This window comes from Arvicola amphibius, chromosome 2 (genome assembly GCF_903992535.2).
Source record: "Arvicola amphibius chromosome 2, mArvAmp1.2, whole genome shotgun sequence".
NCBI classification, from domain to species: Eukaryota; Metazoa; Chordata; class Mammalia; order Rodentia; family Cricetidae; genus Arvicola; species Arvicola amphibius.
In genome coordinates, this window is record NC_052048.2 from 134,151,500 (window position 1) to 134,164,272 (window position 12,773).

Sequence of the window (12,773 nt, forward strand, 5' to 3'; positions counted from 1 at the left end):
GACCAGTTAGCTGCTCGATATGGCGCCCCGCCCTCCCGAGGTGGCTTGGATCAGAGGTGCCCGGGAGTGTTGGTTGCTTAGGCCAGAGATACCTTGGCTATGACCCAAGAAATCGAGAACATAACAGCCACGCTTGGCTTGTGTATAGTGCTTGTACATCTTCCAGTTTTCTTGCAAGTTCTTTGACAAATCACAGAGCACTGTTCTTCGGGCTGCACTAACAGACATTTTGGGATGTCTTGAAACTGTCCTGCCTGCCATAAGGATTTCTATCTTTGTGAAAGAAACATTGCCTCGGATCTGGAGGTCTAAACTGATTCGGATAGTCAGATAACAGCCCTTAGAATCTTCGGCCAAGTCCCGAAGTGGAAGCAAGCCAACAAATAAACAAACGAGTAAAAAATAAATCATGTCAAGAGAGGGAACAGCTGAGGTGTGTATCGAGAACACTTGGGAGCAGATTTTACACAGGGCGCGGAGTTCCACTGAACTAGTAATTGCGGTTCTAGCAAGAAGACAATAGCAGATACCCTTTGGGCTATAACACCACACTCTAGGAGTATTGGCCAAAACAAAACAGACTCCCTGTTTTCTTGTGTACACATTTTGTTTTGATATTTTTAGTCTTAATTGAGTTCTTTTTGGGGGGGCAGGGAGAGAGCTCATGAAGTTGGGTGGGTAGGAGAGTGGGGAGGATCTGAAAGGAACTGTAGGAGGGGAAAGAATATGCTCAAAATACACTGTATGATAAAAGTTTTAATTAGAATATTATTAAAATTAATGATTAAGTTGTGTTGCCTAGTTGTACCTCCTGGTCCAGGAGCATCTGGAGAGCGGGTGCATTTAATATTGGTCTATGTAGACAGAAATTTTCGTGTTGATGACTCACAAACTCTAATAATGACTTGAGGATTATATCGGGTAGAGAGTCAACTTGCATAAAGCTATTGAAATTGGTAGTAGATCTAGCATACATACAGAAAAGATGCATATTGAATGTGGCTCAGGGGATCCTCACAATATACAGCCTGTCTTTGTATCTAGCACCAAATCAAGATACAATGTTATTAACACTTAGGAACACTTCATCCTGCCAAGCAGTTGCTGCTTTCTTCCAGAAGCAACCTTTATGCTGACTTCTAACATAGCAGATTAATTTTGTTTATACACTTAATATGCAGAATCAAGCCATAACCTATGCATTCTCCTTTTGTTTGACTGCTCTGGCTCAACAATTTATTTGTAAGATTCTTTCATGTTGCTGTACACTTTCAGATCTTCATATTTTTCAATTTTTATCATAATTGATGCATTTGTTTTTATGATGGGGTCTAGCCCCGTGTGATGTTGAAGCAGTTTTCAGTTCGGAGCTATTATAGTTAGCGCCTATGGTGCACAGTGCCTTGACTTCCATCCCTAGTACCAGAAAGCGGGCTGGAAATGGCTCAGCACTTAAGAGCACATACAACTCTTCCAGATCACCATGGTTTGATTCCCAGTACCCATGTGGGGCAGTTATAATCTGTAACTCCAGGGGATCCAACGCCTCTGACTCCCAAGGGCACCAGCTCCTGTGCACATACCTTCACACAGACCACGCCCATAGACACAATTAAAAATAACAAAATAAGGGCTGGAGAGATGGCTCAGTGGTTAAGAGCATTGCCTGCTCCTGAGTTCAATTCCCAGCAACCACATGGTGGCTCACAACCATCTCTGTAATGAGGTCTGGTGCCCTCTTCTGGCCTGCAGACATACACACAGACAGAATATTGTATACATAATAAATAAATAAATATTTAAAAAATAACAAAATAAACCTTTTTTAAAAACAGAAAGAAAAATAATTGCTATCATTTGTATTTGTGACTGTGGAAACTGGGAGGAAGAGACTGAGAAAGACCTGAGACCGTTTGCAAGTGGTCAAACTGGCACTTAAACAGGCAAGGTCTCCTCATAGCCATGTTTTCAACTGCTGTATCACTCTCTTATAAGAGGCAAGTGATGACCCTGAACTCACATTCAGTGTGCAGTGCTGCCCAGTGCCCCTCTTGGTGGAGCGTCCTTGACGTGCTTCCTACAGCGCTGCAGAAGCAGCACCATCTCATTCTGAAGCCTGGACACAACGTGGCTTTTCTTTCATAGAGTCTCTGGTGATTGTTGTCTGATCTGTTTTTTGGGCTAATGATTGTGCTCTGTGTGAACAGGTATTAAGGTGGCCTTTATCAATCTGTGGTCTCAGCAGACCTTTATTTTATATCTTGGGAACTGTTTTTTTTTTGTTGTTGTTGTTGGTGGTATTTTTAAGAATGAAAAGGAAAGGGAGAGAATTTCTGTGTGCAAGTGCACACCCAGGATCTGATTCTCCACAGGAACTCCTGGACAGACATTATCTCTTCTGACATAAGAACCTTATCACAAAATTTAGGAGGACAAAGCAAAGGTTAGGTCATTATGACCCTTATCTGTAGTAAGCTCACGGTATACTCTGCCTTCTCTTGGGCTCCATTGGGAAACAGCCTCCTGACGTAAGGCTTTTTACATCAGTCACTTCAAAACAGGCTAAAGGTAACTTTACCTAACTCCAGTGTACAGGCCCATTGCAAAGTCACTCATTTGTGGATTGTATCTCCTTTTCTAAGGAAAGAACTTGCCAGAAGGCAAATCTGGTCAAACTTACCTTATAGGTGTGGTTTATAGTCTGCTCTAACTGAACCCAATTGCTTATTCTAAATTCTAAATTTGCTGCTCTTATGAACTGTAATGTAAATATCTGTGTTTTCAGAGGGTCTTATGTAACCCCAAGGTCATTAGACCCCCAGAGGGTAGTGACTCACAGGGTGAGAGCTGATGTGTTATGTAGTTCTCTCTCCCTCTCTCCTTCCTCTTCTCCTCCCTGCCATCCTTTGCATTGGATATTTTTTCCAGAGTCATCAAGTGGCCTGAAACTTACACTCTTTGTATGAGCTATTTAATGGGAGGGACACAGCATAACAGAAAGCCGACTTTGACTAAACTAATTCAGGATCTATAAAGCAAAAATATTAGCAGGGACATGTTTATAATATTTGTCATCAATAACCATACATAGAGAGGCAAAAGAAATGAGCTTTAGAGACTGAGTCAGGATTCAAATCATCTCTGTTCCACATTGAGGAATGTAGCAAATCATTCCTTCTCAGTGTGTCAAAAATCTTCTCAACTGGAAAATCAGGACGAGGCTGACTGTATCAAGAGCTATTGTGGGAAGTGTAAAAGTTGACACATGATACTGACGTCACTGCTAGGTCAAGGACATTTACAAGGAGAGTCAGAACACAAAGAGCCAATGGGTTTAGTTTTTAGCCTTTTGAGAAGGCTAAATATTTAGTAGTCAGTCTGAAAGTTCCAGAGTGAACTATCTACAAGCAGTATAACCTCAGGCAAGTCGCTTAACCTTTCTGTTCTTTGTGTACTACAATGAGGTTGACTGTTGTGGGATATTTGAACGTTTGCGTGAAGATGCATCGCTGTGATAGGAGAAATAAAAAGCTGAATGGCCAATAGCTAGGCAGGAGGTACAGGTGGGACTTCCAGGCAGAGAGAAAACTTTAGGAAGAAGAAAAGCAGAGTTGCCAACTAGACTCAGAGGAAGCAGGATGTGCAGAACAGAGATAAGGTAATGCCACGTGGCAAGATGTAGATTAATATAAAAGGGTTAATTTAAGTTACAATAGCTAGTAGGACACACCTAAGCTAAGGCCAGGCTTTTATAATGAATAAGTCTCCATGTTGTTATTTGTGGGCTGGCAGTGCACAGTACATGAGACTACCTCATAGAACTGTAAGGTAAAATTAAATAAGTTATAGCCCTTGCATCAATGCACAGAGGAGCAAGCTATTGCAAAGGTTAGCATCAGGGTTAAGTTTATATCAGTTTTGCTAGGCTGGAGTGCCCGGATATTTTGTAAGACATCATCTAGAGATCACCTATCCATTTTATGTAATGAAGTGTTTCCCAACTCCAGAATAGCCAAGTCAATTTAAATATTATAGAACAGGGAAGCCAACACACATCTAGCTGTTAAATTTTAAGATTGAATTTACATTTAAGTTACACTTCTGTGGATCTAAAATCCAGTTGTAACCAGGTGATGGCAGTTGTCTAGGAGATCGCCAATGCATTCCCTGGCACAAAGACTCTAGCAATTGGGAAAGACAGAAGGCCAAGTCACAGAGAACTAACAACTTCCTATATCCAGGATGTAAGAAGCCTCATGCTGGAAGTCCAACAACCTGGTGCTGGCTTGGGTATTTTATATGGCCCCTGGGTGCTCCCCTATGCTGTTTAGATAGATACCTGTCCCCATGCCTGTCCACTGTTTCACCTGGAGATGTTTCCTGGGACTGAGAAACAGCCATCTCAAGAGCCTACTTTCATTTTCCTCATCTACCATTGTCCCCCTAACTGCTTCATGCCCCCGCACGCGGAGATTGACCAACTTCTGCCAGAAACGGGGAATGAAAGCTCTAGCTGTTACATTTAGCCATGGGGTGTTGTAGGGAGGCCACTTGTTTTGTTCCCAGCTGCTCAGCCCTGAAATAATCACACAGAAACCATATTATTTAAATCACTGCTTGGCCCATTAGCTCTAGCTTCTTATTGGCTAACTCCTACATATTAATTTAACCCCTCTCCATTAATCCATGTATCCCCATGAAGTTGTGGCTTACTGGATAAAGTTCCCATGTCTATCTCCTGCTGGGCAGCATGGCTTCTCTCTGACTCTGCCTTCTTTCTCCCAGCATTCAGCTCAGTCTTTCCTGCCTAGCTAAGTTCTGCCCTGCTATAGGTCCAAAGCAGTCCCTTATTAACCAGTGTTATTCACAGCGTACAGAGGGGAATCCCATATCAATGGGGAGTTTTCTTGGAGGAACTGGTCCATGAGAGAGGAGGCTTTTCTAAGGAGGCTCCTGGGGCCAGACTAGAGGGCTATGGTCAATTCTGGCAGTCAATGTGTCTGGAGCTCCATCTTCAGGACCATTTGTACAAACAAAGGGCTGAAGGAGTGGAGAGAAGAATACCAGAGTAGAGTGACCATTGCTAAAAGTTCCCACGTGAAGCAGTCTTGTTGAGGTTGGCCTGGAGAGCGATGGGCCCACAGTCCACTTTCAAGCATATTAATTGCTGTTGGAGTGGATGCACTTGGTGTGAGGCACTTCCTGGATGAGAAAGAAGAAATTTAACCACGGTTTTGTTTTTAAGTTAAAACAATAGTGGGCCATTGATCTTGGTGGCAGCAAGGCTCTGCAATGCTAAGTTGAGCCAGGTCATGACGTCCTTCCTAAGTGTCCTAGCACTTTTTTTTTTTAACCAAGAAGAAAATTCTTAATGAGAAATGGCTATCTAAGCAAGGTCTCATATGGTTTTTAAGCCTAATGTCCAGGGAGTGTGATCCCTCAAAACATGAAAGAAAAACAACAGTCATTGTTGTCTTTGGTTATCCTTTCCTGCTGGGTGTTTAAGATCATGCTAGTGGCCAAAACTAATGATTTTTTAAATTTTTTTTTTTACTGTCGTGGTCAGTTGAAGATTTTGTTCTCAGGGGTCACTTGGGCTCGAGAAGAACCTCTGGCTCCTCTAGTCTTCATTTATCACTTGTTCTGTCTACATTAAGATAATTCAAAGCCTTGCTTGACCGTGACCTCACTTGGAATCATGAAAAGTTTCCTCCGTATTGATTGTCCTCTTCGTAGACTGAATACTGGCTAGAGCTCACCAGGTGGTGTCTCCTGGCCTCCTTGAACAAGAGAATGGATGATTCCCCACAATAATGACATTTGAGACTGCCCCACAGTCTCCTGGGACTCACTTGACCTTGGATAGGCAAGGCACCATTCTCCCTTTTAATCCCTCTGACTCTAGTAGCAAGCTTCCAAGTGTGGATATTGGACACCCAGGAAGTCAGTTAGACCAGTCTTATACTTTTAACTATTGTGTGATATTTTGATAAAACTCGGGCAATAATAAAACACCTAAGCATTGGTCAGACAAACATTTTTGTTCTTTAACACAGGCCTTATAGTTAGCATGGAGAGCAGATCAATAACTGCATTGAGTCAGACAAATGTTTCACCTCAATGCATTGAACTTTGACCTTTTATATACTTTATATGACTTTCTCAGACCTTATAACTTGCTTAAGCTTTACAGCTTTCTTTTTCATTTTGTAAAAGCATCCAACCATCTTATGAAACAATAACAGTAGCACCACCTTAATAAAATAAAGTTGAATCCAAACTGCCTACATAATAAATAAATATTACCTGCGAATGTACTGTTAAACTGTAACTATGAATCTGAATCTAGTGGTTTACACTGAACAGGAGACTCACCACTGAGTTCAGTGACAACTGGCTAGACTCAAAACAACTGTCCTTTCTAAAACATATCGATTTGCCCAGATGAGCCCTTTCTATCAGTTCATGCACCGGAAGCCAGACTTAATTGATTCCTTTTAGTCTTTAAACTTTGTAAATCTCATGGTCACATGGATCACAGTATCGACCAGCAAGTGGTGACTGCTGAAGGATTAGAATACAACTGAAATAGAACCGAGCTCCCTCGCCTGTAATCCTCATAAGCAGTGTTCCAAAAATGATTCTTGTCAGTGAAATGAAGTGAATGAATGAATAATTACTTTCATGGAAACACATATTAGGAAAAATTTGCCCTCATTTTGAGGTCTGCAGGGCTAGCAGCCTATGTGTTTATAACTTACTGGAAAGGACACCTAGCTTTCTAAACTCACTACTCTATTCTGGGTCTCGTGCAAACTACCCTTTGGAACCTGAAGGTAACGTTGTAAGAGATGATGAAAGGCATGTTTGTGGCTGGTTGTCAAGCAACCACAGGCAGAAGTTACTGGCACGAACTCCTTTATTTTGTGCATAGAGTGGGTGTAGGTGCTGAACTGTGTTTCTATTGGTTACATTATCTTCCAATAGCAAAACAGAACCTGTTATTTTCCCAGTTAATTAGCATACTCTGGGAAAAAAAAACAACTCTGTTTCATTCTCTGCTCCTGTCAAATATAGATATAAAAACCATGGATTTTTCAGGGCTGGATTCAAAAGGACTCCAGAAATAAAAAAGTTTAAAATATTGAAATAAATGAATGTCACCAAATGGTGGTTATATTCTGCTATGTGTTTGGAGCCAAAGTCTCTGTAGCTGAGTCTATTGCAAAATTCAGATCCTCCTGCCTCATGCCTCTCCTTCCATCCCACCTTCTGTAATTACAGGTACGTGCCACAAAGATGGCAAGGGGTCTAGCTCCTGAAGATGTACAGAAATTTTCATGTACAGAAAATTAGAATCCCCAGGCATACTTCTATAGCAAAATTAGAAAACACTTGGCTAATCCAAGGACAACAGCATGGTTGCTCCCTACCCCAACCTACCTCCAAACAGGCACGGTAAGAAGAGACAGGAAGCTGCAATCTGGGAGGAAGGCAGAGTTCTAATGCAAGTAGAAGGAAAGGGACCAAATGGTCATCACCCTGTGTGGCCTGAGCTGTGACCAGTGTAAATAGCACAGGAATGCATTCCTTTTCCGGTTATGAGCTACATATTTCCTCTTTCTCTTTCCGTGGTTTCTCCCTCTTCTAACTGATCCTGAACCCACTGACACTTTTTTCAACTCACAGCAATGCCTCACAGAACTCCACTAACACTCCATTTCCAAAGGAAAGAAAGAATTCTCAAATCCTAAGGTTAGAACCCATAAACTCCACTAGCCGCTTCCCCAAATCAAGGACACAGAAATGGACAGAAGAAATGGGACTTTTGTGTGTTCTGCCAGGAATCAAACCTGGGGCCTTGTGCGTGTAAGGTGTGTTCACTGAGTAACTTATACCCTTAGCTGGAGAAGCAGGTTTTGATTCAGTTCCTGTCCTGAGGAAAGTTGGGTGTTTTCAAAATGCCTATGCCATTTTTTTTAAACTTTGCCCCAGGCAGATCCTGGCTCTCTGCAGTCTTTGCTAGCACTATGGTTCTAAATGGAACCTTTCTCCACTCAAGCTCCGCACCTCCAAACTGGCCAGCAGCATTCTTGCCTCTTTGTTACCTTTCCAGGAAACAATCTTTATTTTCTACCTAGGTTTTTTTTCTCCCCCTAGCATAAGATTAAAATGAAGGGTTGTCTTATGGTTACAGATTGTGCTTTTAACAAAGAACCAGGATAAAGAGTATTGTTCTATGTTGCAAACAGAAATAACAATTGCTAACTGTCTTAGTCAAGGTTCTCAGAGAAATGAAAAGAGATTAAAGAATCAATAGGAGACAGATCTGTAAACCTAGTAGGGGGGGGGGATGAATTAAGAAAATCTCAAGCCCCAGGCCAACCTTGACTACATAGTAAGTAAGACCTTATCTCAGAAATGGGAGGGGGGATTAACTGGTTTCAATCTTGGAGGACACTGCCACATAACAAGCAGTCCCAGCGTTGGCCGAGGCAGAGGACACTTGTGCATTTCTCCTGTGTCCCCCATAAGGTTTGGAGATAGTGCTAGGATACTGATCAGGGAAAACACAGTCTGTAGTTGTATTGTTTTGTGGGTATCGATATTTAAATAGTGAAATAAAAAGGGCATGGGGAAAAGGACAAGAGTCAGGAAAGTGAGAATAAGAAAGAAACTTCAATGTTTTGGAAGTATGAAAGGAAACCGAGAAATAATAAATACTAGGTTCGAAGAAAAAGGAAGACATAACCGGAGACACCACTGGGTAGCATAATCACAGTTATGAAGTAGCAACAAAAATAAATTTATGGTGGGAGTTCCTAAGACCGTCAGAAATATCTGTTTTCCAGTGGTCACAACCCTCAGGTTGAGAACCGCCACATAAAACCCTTACTCTTGAAACACAAGTAACCGCGCAGTAGCTGGACACGTAACGTACAAACCTGTGCCTACTAACTTCGAAAACTGCATACCTGTGCACAAAAACATGAAATGCAGATAATGCATTTACATTAATGATTAAACTGAGGCAAATACAAGTGAAGAATCGAAAGAAACCGGGCATCAGGTCTCAGGCAATGCTTCCTCCTAGTGTTTACTCCACCGAGTCCTGTCACAAGGCTGCTGCAGCTTCTGTGTGGTCTGGACGGCTCCTCCTGCTACAGCCAGGGGAGAGGGTGTTGAGGCCTTGGGCTTCAGACTGTCTTCAGACTGTGTTCTCCGCAGCTCAAGATCTGTTGCTCCAATCAGGATGCTGCACTGCATTCCATGGTCTGCTGTACTCTCCCTGCTAGCTTGCACCATCCCTTAAGGCATGCTATCACAGCAGGAGTGGAGACACAGATTGCTCAACATCATGGTCACATGCACCTCTCACAGCTGTGTCCTAAGGCGCCGTGCTTGCTCTTCTCTGCCAGTACACCAGGTTCAGCCTCCTGGGAGCTCTTCCGAGCACCCGATCACTTTTCAGGGAATAGGAGGAAAGGGTGATGTAGGTTCTATACACATCCTGATTTCAGATTCCTGTATCCTCTTTCTGGTCCATGGATGGTTGTTTTCTCTTCTGTGTAAGGAAAGCTCAGACTCTGACTAGGGCTGTCACAGAAACTGTCACTCTCTTGCACTCACTGTCCCAGGTCCTCACAGTCTTTCACCACACTTTCTTGGCAGGAACCAGCTCCCTCTTTTGCTTTACTGTGTTATGATGCCAGAGACTGAATTCAGTCTCTCATGCAGGCTAGGTTTTCTATTAATCAGTCCAGAAATCAAGATTTTTCTTAAAAGAAAATGATAATTTACATGTTTAATATATTCTAAAACTTAAAAAATGTAACTCTATGTTCAGTTGGTACATAGCTCCATTACCAGAGACAGAATTGGACATTCAGAATCAGAGCATCTGAGTGTAAACCAGAAAGCAGGTGCAGTAATTGCATCAGTTTATAGTGCTCCAACTGCAATCCACAGGCCAATGAAAAATCTATGCACTGTGTAGGTGGATTTTTCTTGTTCCACAGTCACTCTTAAACAAACCCACTGAGGTTTACCTTAATTATAAATGCTTGGCCAATACCTTGGGCTTATTACTAACTAGCTCTTACATTTTAAGTTAATCCATCTTCCTTGTTTACACTCTGCCATGTGGCGGTACTTTTATTAACATGGCACATTCATCTCCTGCTCCGTCTGCATCTGCCTAGTGACTCCTGACTCTGCCCTTCTTCATCCCAGCGTCCTTAGTTTGGCCACCTTGCCTATACTTCTGGCCTGGCTACTGGCCAATCAGCTTTTTATTAAACCAATCTGAGTGAGAAATCTTTACAGTGTACAAGAGGATTATGCTACAACACATCTCAAGTTGCAAATCTACAACAGATTCTGTAAGACTAACAATTTTAACACCAAAAAATACAAAAAAAAAGTATGGTGCTAACACTGAATAAAATACCTCTAAGGTTAATGATGCCACAAGAAGACAAATTTTCTTTTCTTATATAGTTAATATATTAAGCAAGAAAACAGTACTAATTCTGTGGTACTAAAAAGAATCCAAATTTTTCCAGGGATGAATTTTTATAAGTGATTTCACAATGAAAGAGAAACAATATTTTGATCAAAGTTTTGCTAAATAAGATTTTAAAAATTAAGATCAGAAAATGTTAATATAAAGTTATTTCCAATGTTCACACATGAAAATGTAACCTGCACAAATTTCACTATAAACATATCCTTGTGCAAATGCCCTGCACACTTTGAAAATGCTAAAATTTCTAAAATTTGAGTGACAGAGGCATCACAGAAAGGCTTTGAAAATCATATCTGAAGAGGAATCCATGAAGGGAAACATTTTGTTGCCTTTTCTGACCACATATGGACACCTCTTGTCAAGAAAAAAGGAGACTTTCCAGCCACCCTGACATTTTGATATAAAAATGTACATGTAAGAATACTTAACTTCTTGAATGATCAGTACTACATTAACTAAATTCTTTAATTAAAAAAGTCTTTAGAATGAAATAATATAGCTTTATATTCAATTGGGATAGAATTCTAGAGAACATCACTATGGAATTTTCTGTTAGGCAGCATACCCATTCTCAAACATAACCATTAAGCTTTTCAAATGAAGTGTTAGTAACATGGGTTACTGAGAATTTATATTTTCTAATTTATTAGCAAAATATAGACAGCCACTTGAGACTGCCAACATGGATGTTTTCTATTATAGGCACCAAAATACTTGACAAGAAATCATTGCATATAAAAAGACAGCAGACAACTGAAATGCTTCCTTTATGATACAACAGACTTTTGCAGTTGGCCTTCCTACTCTGAGTGACTGGGAGCCATGCCACTTCTATGTAGAAACCACTCTGCTCTACACAAAGCCCTAACATCAAAAGTCAGTGTAATGAATGTGGAACAAAAATTAACAAAAAAAGAGAGAGAGAGAGAGAGAGATCATGAATTTGAAGGAGAACAAGAAGGGGTATATGAGGTGAAGAAGGCTCAATAGGAAAGGGGGAAACAATGCAATTACATTGTAATATTAAAAAATAATGCAATTACATTGCAATCTTAAAAATATAAGAATAAAAATGTGGAACATAATTCTTCTGTATGAAATTGCTGCTGTAGGTTTAATTTTTTCAAATAATCATGCCAAATTATAAGTTACTATGTACAATTTTTCAAGGTATTTTCAGAACTTAATGAACTTAATTAAAAGGGTCTAAAATAGCCCAATAAAACAATGTCCTGTAATACCCTGGTCAAGATGAGGGCCATTTCCCATCTTTCTGCTATTGTCATCAGGAGAAGAAGAAAAAGAAATCATGTCTCCTATAAAAAGACAATCAGACACAAGATCAGGTTAACAGGGTTCACCACCTGTAATAGAGAAGGACAAGAATTCTGATTGTATACTGTGATGATGGTCTGTCTTAGGACCACCAGAAACTTGAAGACTAAAAGAATAATTACATGATTGAACTGTTGATGAAAATCCCAACTAATACCTTTGTGGAGAATCAAGTTTTCCACCATATTACAGGAGTGATGTGGAAGTAGGCTTGAATTTGGATTGTGATGCTGGAGCACAACACACTAGCATCCCGAGAGGCATGTCTGCTTTCTGATCTAAACTGAATTTTGAAGGACCTTGGGAAAAACTTGATCCACTGAGTAGCACCATCGGGTAAGGAACAAGTCCTTTCTCGTACTCAAATTTTCGTTGCTATTAGGACACAACCTAGCAGAACAGCTGAAAGATTCTCCATCATCACCTTCCTCTCCAAGTTGCCCCAAGACTGAGGTTGCCCACACAGCTTTAACAGCTGTCCCAGCAGGACCCTTCTCAACTCTCCTGCCCTGCCTAAACCTAAGGCTCATACCCCGGATCCTACTGCAAACTCTAAAAAACCCCTAAATCCTCTCTCTAGACTTAAATTTTCATTGCTTTTTCTTTTTTCTTTCTTTCTTTCTTTTTTTTTTTTTTTGGTTTTTCGAGACAGGGTTTCCCTGTAGTTTCTAGAGCCTGTCCTGGAACTAGCTCTTGTAGACCAGGCTGGCCTCGAACTCAGAGGTCCTCCTGCCTCTGCCTCCCGAGCGCTGGGATTAAAGGCGTGCGCCACCGCCGCCCGGCTCATTGCTTTTTCTTAACCTTTGAAGGTGGGCAAGATGTGGCACCACGTACCTGTAAACTCCAGCACTCAAGAGGGAGAAGCAGGACCAGAAGGAGTTCGTGCCAGTGTGGGCAACTGGCAAGTTGT